Raw genomic sequence first — 14,812 nt, 5'->3', positions numbered from 1 at the left:
ATAACTCCCTAAAAGACTCCTTGATACAAACTAGATTAAATGTTTTTTCTTCAGCAGCCACCTATATCCTTAATGTTGAATTAAGTTAATAGAGCTAAGTAAGCCTAAGGAATTATTGCAACAGAGTTGGTACATTGCCCCTTGTAAAAAATGGAGTTCACACTGTCTACAGCCCATAACTCTCACTGGCTGATAGGTCTGTCATTACTATGTTATGTTGTCTCAGTATTATTTCCCTTTATTCTTTGACTACTGCATAGTTTTATATAACTTTTCAAGCACTTGATTCCTGTCTCCTAATGAGACCATAAATTTGTTAATCTCAACAGAATCTTAGTATCACCTCTCACAGATGGTGTTTAGTATCTACTAACAACTTACAGCCATCTTTCTTTCCATATCCTCCCCAGTCTTCTATTCTCTCCTTGTCCTCATTTTCTCTCTTCCTCCTTCCTTCTCTCCCTTACTCTCTCCTCTCCCTCCCTCTTTGCTGTCATCTCCCCTCCTTTTTTCTCTCTCTCTTCTCTGCCTTCTGTTTACAAAATCATTAAACCCTATATATATGGGATCTTCCTTGGAAGAAACCTGGCAAAGAAATTGCAGTAAGTAGACGTGTACTGGACCAGGTTTACAGTGAAAAGCAAGTCACTTCTCCCTTCTTGCCAGAGCATGTGAGTGTGACAAGCATCCCATATGCTAATATATTCAACACACTGTGATTCAACCCATGCCAAAGAATGAGGCCCTGTGCTAGGCATTCCATTTGAACAAAAAAGACCTGGAAGTTAGTATCAGCCATAGGAGGAACAAAGATAGATAAGTCTACCAAATTGTGCATTTGGAGAGACTTGTGGAAAAAAACTATTCCAACCAGTTTATAGCAGTGATTCCCAAATTTTGCTGTACATTATACCACCTAGGGGAGCTTTTAAATACTGGATACCCAAGCTAAACCCCCAACAAATAAATCCCCTCTCTGTGGTGGAACCCAGGCATCAATATTTGTAAAGAATAAGATGAAAAAGAAGAAGGAAGGAGGAGGAGGAGGAGGAGGAGGAGGAAAGAAGGAAGAAGGAGAAGAAAAAATACTAGGATTTCCATATGCAACCAGATTTAACTTAACAATAATTGTACGTATTCATGGGGTACATAGTAATGTTTGGAACCATATCATTTACAACGATCAGGTCATGGTACTTAGTATATCCATTACCTCAAATACTTAACACTTCTTTGTGCACCTAAGTTTTATAACCAGCACCTTGCTAACTTAAAATGTGATCAGAACCCATCAGCACTGGCATCGGCTGGGAGCATGCTCAAATGCAGAATCTTCTGGCATTCACCATGGCTTCCACTTTTAATTTTGTGATGCTGTAAACTGTCTATTGAGAAAATATTTGAGAAGAATGGGCAAAAAATACCCTGTCCTCAAAGAGAAAGAAAGAGTAGTATATCCCTAAACCTGGGTTAGAATGTGGAGAAGAACCTATTTTGTGTTTTAAAGGAGTGTGTGTAATGTGTATGCAATTTGAAAATCATGTTCCATGTTGTAATTCACATGTTGGAAATTTTGTAAATCCTATAATTATAGAAAGTGAAGCTTCTTTTCTGGAGGGGAGAGGTAGAAGACACAACAATAATTTTTCAATCCAGGATAGGGTCAGTACACTTTTATGTTTAATCATAATGTAGCTAGGTTTTCACTTGTTATGAAATATTTCTCTAAATTTCCTAAAATCAATGTTTATAGAAGTCAAATCACCAGGAAACTACTCATTATGCAGTAGCATAACCAAGACAAAGCACACTCAAAGCAAAGACCAAACCCCACCTCTCAATACCATTTCCTAGCTGCTACTGGAGGGGCTCCTCTTGATAAACCACCAAGATATATGATATTTTATGACCTTGTTGCATAGGACACTGTTATATGTCAAATATATTATTTTGTACACACCACACACACACATATGCTGAATGCCTACCATGTACACAGCTCTGCCCCAAGTGTTGGAAGGTAAATTAGCGATAAATTCATAAGAAATATTTTTGATGAAATGTGGAAAGTCTTAATTAAACAGAATAAATCTGAGAAGTATAGTGATCTGTCATGATGTTATACTCATATATGTATTTTATAACTGTATATTTTTTCTGTGGAATTTGTTCTCACAGTTGTTCAGCCAATTAGGAACAGTGGCAGAAGAATTTAAATTCTATTATTTGTGGTAGAAAATGCTAGTTATCTCCTCAATATCCTTTCTCCCTTTCTTCTGATTAAGAGAACACAGTTAAATGTTCCCAGATAAAATTACCTTCCCAGATGCCCTTGAAACTGGGAATGGCCATGTGACTCAGTCTGGCCAATGAGAGGGATGTGGAATTTGTAGAGTGGGGCTTTAGAAAATCTTGTAGAGGTCAAAGCTTACCTGGCACTCATCTTTTGCCCTTTGTACTACCCTGGGATACAGCATTGCTTCTTTGGCCATAAGGACAAAAGTCAGATTCTTTAAAAAAAGGAAAAAAAGGAAAATAAGGAACCCAGTTCCTTGTGCAGCTATGTGAGCCCTGAATTGTACATATTACTTATTGAGTAAAAAAAACTCTCCTAATTGACTAAATCACTGATATCTGTCTTCTGGTAGGAGCAGCCAAATATACAACCTAACTGAGGTACTCAGTTGACAGAATAAAGAATAAACCACTAGAATAAAGCAGCATTTCACAGATCATATTCTATTTACCACTAGGACTAGGGGATGTTTGGCTGTTCTCCAGGATTAATGTATGTTTTGCTAATTAGTTTGGCAAACAGTGCATACAAAGTCCTGACATACACTGTGAAGTCCCACCTTCGGAGACAAAGGACATAGTCCCCCAGCTGCTGGTGGTATTGCTGGCCCAGAGCTTTCAGGTGTTAGCCTTCTCCAGGAATTGCCCTTGGCTGAAGAAAGTCACCTTGCCCAAGAGCACAACCTTTCCCTGGGCAGCCCATATCCAGCAGTGGTCAATGTGCAGGTATGTAGACCCAGCCCCTAACATAACTTCGGACAACCCCAGAAAGCCATCCCAGCTTCATACCTCCCCCATGGGTTTGTCCCAACTTCTTCCTCTACCTGACACAGCCTCTTTCTCTTCCTTAACATAGATGTTGATCCCAAGAGCCATCTATAATAAACTTCCTGCACATTAATCTCTAGATCAGAGTCTACTTACCAGGGAATCCAGTCTGTAATGATATATTAGCATGTTCATATCTTGAAGAAGTCCCAGAGTACAAAAGAAACTTGTTTAATTGGGTTGGGTGCTTAAACTGATTTATAAACCAGAGGTTTTTTAGAATACTTTTCACATCCCTCAGAGTGATTTCTACTAATGTTAGTTTAGGATGTGCTGGAATCAATTTTGGGTCATTACACATATATGGAATTTAGACTATTCTAACTATCATGAAAGCCCAATGTCAAATCAAAATGTGTATACCGGAACAGAACTATTTAGCCAAATTTCAAAGAAATGCAGCCAAAGTTATATTCTATTTGGATATAATTTTGTGGTCATTATTATTGAAATGCACCATTTCCAGGGTCCTTCCAAAAGCTATGGGCTCAAATTAATTTCACTGCTGATGGTTAAACTACACCCTAAGTCTCCATAGAAATGTCATCTATAAACTATGGCATTTATAAAAAATCAATATAAGAAATAGTCATATAGAAAAAGTTTCTATATATTTTTTATAAAACTCTTATTGAAACCATCATATATTTAAAAATTGAATGGCTCTATAAGGGGCCATAAAATAAATTCCTCTTAGAGTTAGTACTAGAGAAAAAAAAATGCTTCTATAGGAAAAACTGGCATGCTTCTTTTTATTAGCTAATAAGAACCTTATATAACTCGCATTTTCCCTTTTTGTCTTGCTTGCCAGGAAAAGGTCAACAGCAAAGTTTGCGTTTAATCTCAGTAGCAATCCTTAGCCTAGTTTTTTCTAGTATAACAATCTGTCTCCAACTCCACCCTCTTCCTTTGTTCTTATATTTTTATCCTTTTTAATGGCTGTAACACATCTATGTCTTCTATTTTAAAGACCTTCTGAGAATAAGTAGGCTGAAATAAATACAAATGTTTCCATCATGTTTTTTCCACCATACCTTTCTATCTGCCAAATCCTGCCCATTTGTTTTATTTATTAGGTTGGTGCAAACATAATTGCCATTACCTTTAATGGCAAAAACTGCAATTATATTTGCACCAACCTAATAACTGACATTGTAAGTCCACACCAATTGTGTGTGCAAGGCAATGCTGATTCAAAGTGTAAGATAATTGTTATCTTCAAGTTGCTTACTGTCTATGGACACTGGGAGAAATCACGTACACGAATATGTAAAGTGCAAGACAAAAAACAATATGTGTGGAGGGACTCAGTGTAGCTGAGAGGACGGAGAAATCACTTTTGGTTTGGCTGAGGCGAGGCAGGTGCCCTGTAAGGTTTGCATTTAATAGAGGCTGACCAATATATACTCAGATGCAGTAATTGGCTGCCCATGTCCACATGTAATGTGATTGTCAAAATGAGAATCAGAGATAGGAGCATAGTACTACATGTTCACAGCCACATGGCCTTCCTGGTAGCTTGTCAAACTCAGAGAATCTTGGAAAAGAGTCAAACAGCCCTTAATATTTTCCAACCTTCAGACCGGTGGGCAGAGATTCAAAAGGGAGTTCTCTGTTTAATTCGTCTCCTTGCTCTGACCCAGATCCAGGGCCTTAGTCCTAGATCCTGAGAGTCCTTCCAAGGAGCACTCCGCGTCAGCGCAACGTACCCCTCCTCATGGCAGCCCTGAATTACCCCGCTAAGAGCTCTCTGCAAGAAAGCCTGGTGTAGGGACACCTTTAGCTGTGTTGTGCGCTCACCCCAAGGCCAGTGACTGAGCACAGCAGAGGGATGAGAGCCCGGGCATATCCTCCCACCCTGAGACTCTTCCAAGGGCAAACTGTGGTCTGGGACTCCCCTTGACCTGGCTAAATTTTTTTCTGAATGTGTTGCGATCTCGAGCTCTTCCTACCCAGTCCTCCTTCAGAGCCACTCTCATAGTATCAGAAGGACTTTGCTGCCTACACCTGCACCCTCCTCCTTTATCCTTCAGAAGCAAGGCCCCTAATAAATCTCTTGCACATTCAGTCCCATTCGGAGGGCTGCTTCTCAGACCACCTGAACTGACACACTGCCCTGACCCTCCTCCTCACCCTCATCCTTCTACTCCCCCTACTCTTCCTCCTGGGTTAAGCCCTCACCTTGGGCTGGCCTTTCTCACTACTCTCTCTCCTTCCCCTGCTGGGTAGGGTGGTAGGTTGGGGTGAGGATGGTGTTTAGGATCCTATAAGTGGAGGGGGCAGTGGCACAGGCCTTCTCTCCTCTCCGCAAAGATTAACTTAGTGCTGATATCTATGTCTCCTGTAACTTATGCTAAGAGTCTATTTCCTTTCTCAACTTGAGTTATATTACAAAGAGCTATCTTCTGTTCGCTTATGCCTCATAAGTTCCAGGTTCAAGGACCAGGTTTTGGCTTGGTGGGAGGAAGACAGGGGCTAGTGGGGTGGGGGCAGGTGATATGTGATTGAGGAAGACTCACCCTACAGCACAGCTAAAATATGTTATCTGCATTCAAAAAAATAAATAAATAAAGGTTAATAAGAGGTAGAAGAGAACTTCTACTTTACATTAAGCCCCCTGCAATTTTTTTCTTCCTACATTTCTTGTCTCTTACTAAAAAAATTTTGCTGTTTGTAGGTGAAGAACTCATACTTCTCATCTCTCCCCTTAAGTTTCTCTCTCACATAATCACTCTCCATATTTACATTAATTTAGCACAAGAAACAAACAAATTACTAAAGTTGTTATCTATGGTTGTTGACAGCATTGATTTTCTAAATTCATCTATGTTGAAAGAGATGTACTTTTAAAAATAAATATACTTAAAATTTTAATAAACTAGTTACAGGCAGTAAATAGCATGTACAGGGAGTAAAATTAAGTTAGATTGAGAAGTTACTAGTCATTATATTGGTGGTTGCCTTTTTCAGCACACATGTAGGACTAACTGTCATAGCCAATTTCCAAAACCTGTAAAGACTTCAAGAAGGGAACCATTCTATTTGCATCTTGTCTGACTGTGTTACTGGCATCCTGGCTACAGACCTCCACGTCTCTCTGGACCTGCACATACAGCTGCAAGAAAAATTCTGGGATGTCACATTCCCAAAAACTGCTGGATTGTAGTAAGTCTCCAGCAGGAAGCAATTAATCATTAAGCTTTAGAGGAATAAGAAAAGAATGGAAAATCCTTCTTTCTGCTTATATGTACAATAGCCACATTCCAAGTGAATGCCTAGATATTGTTCCTTTCCAGACTCAAACTCTGACAACCAAGAAAAATCACACCTCTGATTTTAGGGCCATTTTGCTGTGACTTACCTAGGCCCAGTGGACACTTAAAAATGATTACTTTATTTAAATATCCTTCAGCCTCCTTCTAGACATGTTTCACAGGCCGAGTTTCCCCTTTCTCCTGTGTTCCTTTTGTTTTCCAGACACACCGCAAACCAAAAGGAGCACACGGCCTGTGCTATACAAAATGTGCAGTAACAGGGTTTCTTGATTGGCTACCCAATTAAGTAAATCTCCTTGCCTGGAGGAAACTAAGTTAAAATAACATTGAGGTCTGTCCCCAAGCCCGCAAAAGAGAAGAAAATGTAAAAAACCAGGGCTGAAAATTTCCTCTGTTGTGCAATGAGTTTTGCAGAATGAGAACTCTCAGATGAAGTTTCAAAGAAGTATTAGCATTTTCCAAAGCACAAGTTCAGAGCCCCCCACCCCCCGTCTCCTAAATGTTGCAGGTTTGGCTGACATTAGTTTCTGGAAGATTACACTATTAGAAACCATCAGCAATAAAGTGACTACTTGCTATTATAGCCTCTTATTATATGGTCAAGAGGATTTTCTCTTCTGCTTTTCGGTAATAAACACATGTTGAGAAAGTATGGTATGCTGGGCAGAGACGTGAGAGATCAACTGCCTCCCAGGTGTTTCCAGAAGTAGCTCATACACATGATTCCAGACACACAAAAGCATGCACCTTCTTTACTAAACCTGCAGACAATGAGATTCCACTATCCTTACTGACATTTAGATTGGTGCAACCTTTAATGCAAACAGTCTTTCTCCAGGTGTGATCATTTCTGGGGGCCTACCTGCACAGAAATGTTTCAGTTTGAACTGAGTCACTTGACCAAGACAAGTACCCAATCCAGTACGAGTGTAGAAAGAGGGAGGAAGAGTCAATTCTAAAAGCAGAGAATTGTAAGAGAGGGATTGAATAGCTCTTTTCGTGTAAGAATGGGCACCTCATATTTTAACCATAAAAGAACTAAAGCATAAAGCCATGTTTTATTGGTATGTATGTGCTTCAATAAGGTAAAAGTCACTTTAAAGCTAATAAATAATTCATATTCTCCTTGACCTGTGGAATAAATACCTGTGGAGGACAAACTTCTTGGGGTTATGCATCATCTTGTTGGTAAATTTGCAATAAGTCAATGGTTAAGGCATCACACTAAAACAGGCAGCTCTTAATGACAAATTCATATCCAAAAACCCACACTATCAGACCACAAGTTACAGATATCTTTGAATGAATTTAGTTAACCATTAATTAAGTTTAGCACCCACTAAACCTAGTTTAGGTTCACCTCCCCTCCTCCACTTCCCCACAAAGATCAATTACACAGGAGTTACCTGGTTTATTTCCATATTAATGTTTGATATCTAATGTGGCTTGTTAACATAGCTTACCATATTTTCTGGGCATAAGTGTTTATGGGAAAAACTTCAGATTTATACAAGGTTTTGGACATGTGACTCATATAAACTGGAATAACAGCATTGTTGCTAAAACTTGCCACTTGCTTTGAAGGCTCATCATACTGTTCTTGGGAAACCATTAAGCAAAATGCCCTGAAGGGTAGGAGAAATTGCATTGAGCAATAAAATGTCAACAAACTGTAGAATTTGAACATCAAGCACTTTCATCTAAATATGCCCTTCTCTCCTTTCACTTGGCAGGGGTTTGGGTTTTGAAAAGTAATAAACTCTAGCACTCTAGTTGACCTGGGATGTGTTTAAGAAATCAAATCTTAGAGCCAGAAGCAGTATAACCTTTAATGTGGACTCCCCACCTCAGAAAAACCATAGAATGAGAAATATAAACAAAAAAGTAGAACAGAAATATATATCTCAATTGTCTAGATCTTTAAGTTTTTTAAAGAGGGTACACACCAAAACCCTAGGCCAGAAGAAACAATCTTAAATCTGTTTAAACAGGTGGTCAGTTCTTACTATCATCAACAGCAAATGAATATAATCATAGCACAAGATAAGAAGGATATGAACAAGGAAAACCTATTCATAAGTCTGTGTAACTTTTATAAACCTGGGACGGACACAGCTCAATCTCAGAGCAGGTTTGCAGTCAAGAAACAGCTTCCCACAGCCAAAAGTAATTTCAAAACAACTGAAACCCTTCACTTGTGTTTCTTAAGAACCGTAAAGGGGATCTACATTCAAGACCATACCAATATTTATTAAAACCCCTTTCGTCTTCTACCCTTCCCCCACAAACTTGCTGCCAATCCAACACATTACAATTCATGATTCCCCATAACTTGTCTCAACACATTATTCTATTTTCTGTCTGTCTTTACCCTCTCTTTTATATATCACGTTATTATTCAGACTGACCTTACCTCTCTCCTAGCAGAAAAGAATCCTTACAGGAAGAAAAAGAATCTAGAAATTGATCTGGTAAATAGAGAATTCCCTTAGGTTTGGTAGGGTAGGGGAATAGATAGAAAGCAACCCATATGATGAATATGATTCCAACTTATATATTTAACTGTATCATGAATTAAAAACTACTGTGTACCCTAAAACTGAGGCCTAAAAAATCTGGGAGACATTATGTGGATACATGCTGTTCACATAGTTCAAGAGATAATGAATGATTGCCTCGAATAACTCATGTTTATTAAAGCACAGAGAAGGACATCTCTGTTTCGTACCTCAAAAGAGTCAAGTTTCCTTTTGGAAATATAAATCTAATAGGTTACCAAATGGAGGTCTAGAATTTCTTGGAGAAGGAAGGGTCAGGAGCCATAACAGAATGCCAGTCATGGACACTGGGAAATGTTCATGCCTGCATGTAGAGACCATTGTCTCATTGTTTGGAATGGTAAATCAGGGATTGCCTATACATGACTAGCATTCATCTTCTAATAAGTTCTATCCTGCAAAATTGGGGATTTTGAATCCAAATGCTTAGAAGAGTCAGGCTGTGTCCTAATTGAGTGACACTGGCTGACTGAGAACTATGGCAAAATGAGAGAACATGTCCTATCTAAGCAGGAGTAATTTGTCTATTCCTATGATTCTTATCATGTAGGAATACTGGCTCTTTATTGCCAGATTCTCAATGTTCCAAGATAGCCTGAAAATCCAAATGCTATATGTGATATTCCTCAAAGTTTAGGTGTTGGCAGTTTCATATTTTTTATCACTATGACGACCAGATAGCCACACCTGTGGGCTGATGCAGCTCACAGACCACATCACTTCTGGAAAAAAATTATAATAATCAACCTTCAAGAAGCAATAAATATAATATATAAATATTTAGTCTCTTTACTTGATTCAATATGAATATTCAATGGAAAGAATTTTCTGCAAAAACCATTCACCAACAAATAAAAAGGCTTAGAAGAAATCAAACATGTGGTAACTTTGCCAAAAAATGAATTCAATTAACCATGTAAAAAATGTAGGCTTAGGCCAAGAAAAATCAGAATGAAATAGGAAACTATCTTGAAAGAGGATACCCTTATCCAACAATTCCACTTATTAAAAACCACACAAAAAATTTTAGTTGAACAAAGATTAATTTATAAACATATTTATTGCAACAATTTGTAACCAAGAAATTAGAAACCACCAAGTTAATAGGGGTTTGGTTTAAATAAATTTTGTATAATATATCTATAATGTGCAAAACTATACACTCATTAAAAATGATGCTGCAGAAAATTATTTAGTGGAAAGATGTTCTTGATATTATTAAGTAAAAACACAGGTTATAAATACAAAGAAAGTATGATTTCAGTTTCTTACATGTTTATATCTTTGTGGCATATCTCTGGGTCAAAGAAGAAATTACAAAAGAAATTTCAAAATAGTTTGAATAAATGACAATGAAAACAAAATAACAAAACTTGTGGGATGTAGCTAAAGCAGTGCTAAGTAGTAAATTTTTAGATGTTAATGTTTACATTAGAAAAGAAGTAACATTTAAAATAATTATATCTTTCCACATTAAGAAGCTATAAAAAGAAAAGTAGGCTGGGCACCATGGCTCATGCCTGTAATACCAGCACTTTGGGAGGCCGAGGCAGGCGGATCATGAGGTCAGGAGATCGAGACCATCCTGGCTAACACGGTGAAACCCCGTCTCTACTAAAAATACAAAAAAATTAGCCAGGCATGGTGGCAGGTACCTGTAGTCCCAGCTACTCGGGAGGCTGAGGCAAGAGAATGGCATGAACCAGGGAGGCGGAGCTTGCACTCCAGCCTGGGCAACAGAGCAAGACTCTGTCTCAAAAATAAAAAAAAAGAAAGAAAGAAGGAAGAGCAAATTAAACTCAAAGTAGAATTTAAAATGTAGCAAAAATGGGAGCAGAAATTAATGAAAAATAAAAATAAAACAAACAATAGAGAAAAATTCATGAAAACAAAATTAGTTATTTGAAAAGATATATAAAGTTGATAAACCCCAGGATGACCAAGAAAAAGGAAAAAGAAAGACCATAAAACACCAATATCAGGAATGAAATTGTCATTATTCCTGTAAATTCGATGGCCACTTTAAAAGATAATAAGAATATTATGAACAATTCTATGATAATAAGTTTGACAATGTAGAAGAAATAGGCAAATTTCATAAAAGACATAAATTATCAAAATTGACACAAGAAAAAATAAAAATCTGGAAAGTCCTATATGTAGCAGAGCACTACATCTAATAAATAGATTGAATGTGTGATTTTAAAAAACAAAACAAGCAACAAAGAACAACAACAGCAACAAAAAACTTCCTTCGAAGAAAACCTCCAGTCAAGATGGCTTTACTAGTGAACTCTGTTAAACATTTAAGGAAGAAATAATACCAATCCCACACAAACTCAGAAAATAGAACAGCAGGGAATATTTTTGACTCATTACCTTGATATTAAAACCAGACAAATACACTGAAGGAAAAGAAAATTACAGATTAGTATTCCTTGTAGAAGTAGAAGCAAAAAAGTATTTAATAAAACTTTAGCAAACTAAAGCTAGCAGTACATATAGATTATAATACATCATGACCATGTGGGGTTTATTCCAGGAATAAAAGATTGATTTGGTAAAACAATCAATGTAATGCACCATAATGAGACAATAAAAGAGAAAATCACATATGAATAGATAATGTAAAAGCATTTAACAAAACTTAATACACATTTATGAATGAAAGGTTTCAGTCAACTAGGAAAAAAAGTAACATTCTTAACATGATAGAAGGCAGCTAAGAAAAGCTTATAGTTAACATTTGATGTAATAGTGAAAGAATTACTGCCTTCACTAAGATTAAAATTGTCTTTACTCACAAATGGCATAATTATGTACACAGAAAACCCTAAGGAATCTACAAAATGAGCTACTAGAACTAAATGCAAATTTTGCAAGGCCTCAGTATACAAGGTGAGTAAAAATAAATTGCTTTTCTATATATTAGCAATGAATAATTGGAAAGTAAAATATTAGAAAAATTTTGCAATAGCATCAAAAAGCCAAACAACCTAGAATCAACTTAACACAACATGTGTAAGACTTATATACCGAAAACTACAAAATATTACTGAGAAAAGTTGAAGATGACCTGAAAAGTAGAGAAATAAACTGTGTATATATATGAATTGAAAAATTCAGTATACTTATGATGTCAATGGTCCCCAAATTGATCTGTAACTTCAATACCAGTCAAATACCTGGCAGGATTTTATTTTTTGAGAAATTGGTATGCTAATTCTAAAATGTGCATAGAAATGCAAAGGACAGAGAAAAGCCAAAATAATTTTGGAAAAGATTAAAGTTAAATTTACACCTTTTAAGATTTGCTGCAAAACTAGAGAAATCAGGCAGTTGTATGAATGTAAGAATAGAGATATAAATCAATGGATTAGACAGTGCAAAAATTGACCCAGACATATATGGTAAATTGATTTTTGCATATATGATAAATTGATTTTTGACAAAGGTCCCAAGGTAATACATTTTCCCAAGTGGGAGCAATGTAGCCTTTTTAACAAGGGGCCTTAGAACAACTGGACATCTGTGTGTGCATGATAATTTTATGTGTCAATTTGGCTGAGACATAGTGCTCAATTATTTGGTCATTATTCTAGATGTTTCTGTGAGGATGTTAGTAAATGAGATTAACATTTAAAATGGGGAACTTGGGCTTTTCTAACTTTTATTTTATGTTCAGGGGTACATGCGCAGGTTTGTTACATAGATAAACTTGTGTCATGAGGGTTTCATGTACAGATTATTTCATCACCCAGGTACTAAGCCTGGTACCCAATAGTTATTTTTTCTGCTTCTTTCCTTCCTCCCACCCTCCACCCTCTGATAGGCCCCACTGTCTATTGTTCCCTTCTTCGTGTCCATGTGTTCTCATCATTTAGCTCCCACTTATAAGTGAGCATGTGTGGTATTTGGTTTTCTGTTTCTGGGTTAGTTTGCTAAGGATAATGACCTCTAGCTCCATCCATGTCCCTGCAAAGGACACGATCTCATTCTTTTTTGTGGCTGCATAGTATTCCATAGTGTATGTGTACCACATTTTCTTTATTCAGTCTATCATTGATGGGCATTTAGGTTGATTCCATGTCTTTGTTATTGTGAATAGTGCTGCACTAACCATACACATGCATGTCTTTATGACAAAACTATTTATATTTCTTTAGGTATATACCCAGTCATGATATTGCTAGGTCAAGTGGTATTTCTGTTTTTAGTTCTTTAAGGAATGGCCACACTGCTGTCCACAATGAACTAATTTACACTCCCACCAACAAAGTTCCCATCAACAAAGTGTATGGTTCCTTTTCTCCACAACCTCACCAGCATCTGTCATTTTTTGACTTTTTAGTAATAGCCATTCTGACTGGTGTGAGATGGTATCTCATTGTGGTTTTGATTTTTATTTCTCTAATGATCAGTGATATTGAGCTTTTTTCATATGCTTATTGGCCACATGTATGTCTTCTTTTGAAAAGTATTTGTTCATGTCCTTTGCCCACTTTTTAATGGAGTTGTTTTTTTTTCTTGTAAATTTATTTAAGTTCCTTATAGATGTTGAATATTAGAACTTTGTCAAGTGCATAGTGTGCAAATATTTTATCCTGCTCTGTAGGTTGTCTGTTTATGCTGTTGATAGTTTCTTTTGCTGTGCAGAAGCTCTTTAGTTTAATTAGATCCCATTTGTCAATTTTTGCTTTTGTTGCAATTGCTTTTGGCATCTTTGTCATGAAATCGTTGCCAGTTCTTATGTGTAGAATGGTTTGCCTGGGTTATCTTCCAGGGTTTTTATAGTTTTGGGTTTTATGTTTAAGTCTTTAATCCATCTTGAGTTGATTTTTGTATATGGTGTAAGAAAGAGGTCCAGTTTCAATCTTCTTCATATGGTTAGCCAGTTATCCCAGCATAAAATGGTGAACTTTGAGTAACTTTGACCTATAAAATATGGGTGGACCTCATCTAATCAGTATAAGTAGTTAATAGAACAAAAGTTGACTTCCCCTGAGCAAGAAGGAATTCTGCTAGCAGATTGCCTTTGGGCTTGAATTGCAACTCTTCCCTGATTCTCCAGCTTACTACATCAGATTTAAGACTCACCAAGCCATTTTATTGTGTGAGCCAATTCCTTAAAATAAGTCAATCTCTCTGTCTCTCTCTCTCTCTCTCTGATATATGCAACATAGATTATTATCAAAAACATCACACTAAGCAAAAGGAGACTGATACAAAAGAATATACACTGTGTGATTCCATTATGTAAATTTCAAGAAAAAAATAAAACTATACTGAAACAAAAAAGAATAGTAGTTGTCTAGTGTGTGGGTCAGGGTGGTAGGAGGATTGACTGCAAAGTAGAATGTAACAACTTTAATGTGTGCTGCAAACATTCTATATCATGATTGGGGTGATTGTTACACAGATGTATATATTTTTTCAAAGCTCATCAAACTGTACAGTAAAATTGATGATTTACAAATCATACTTCAATGAAGTTGATATTTTAAAACATTTTCTAAAGACTGTCCCACGGCTCCTCCACACCCTGCAAGACCTCCTGCACACTGTAAGCCCCACGTGAAAGCTCATGCGGAGTTCTGATTCTGAGGATCAGCACACACATCTCCCAGCCCTTGTGTGCTCCACCAGGAGAAGAACTTCCAGGCAGTGATCTCAGATCTGGATGTATATCACAATCACCTAGGGTGTTCATTAAAAATACAGATTCCTGGGCCCTATCCCTAGAAATTTTTTATCTTAGTTCTACCTTATTTATTTCATTTTATTTTTTGAGTCAGTGTTATTCTGCTGCCCAGGCTGGAGTGCAGTGGCACAATTTTGGCTCACTGCAACCTCCAC

Source organism: Macaca nemestrina, chromosome 6 (genome assembly GCF_043159975.1).
Source record: "Macaca nemestrina isolate mMacNem1 chromosome 6, mMacNem.hap1, whole genome shotgun sequence".
Taxonomy (NCBI): domain Eukaryota; kingdom Metazoa; phylum Chordata; class Mammalia; order Primates; family Cercopithecidae; genus Macaca; species Macaca nemestrina.
Note: the sequence above shows the minus strand (reverse complement) of the source record.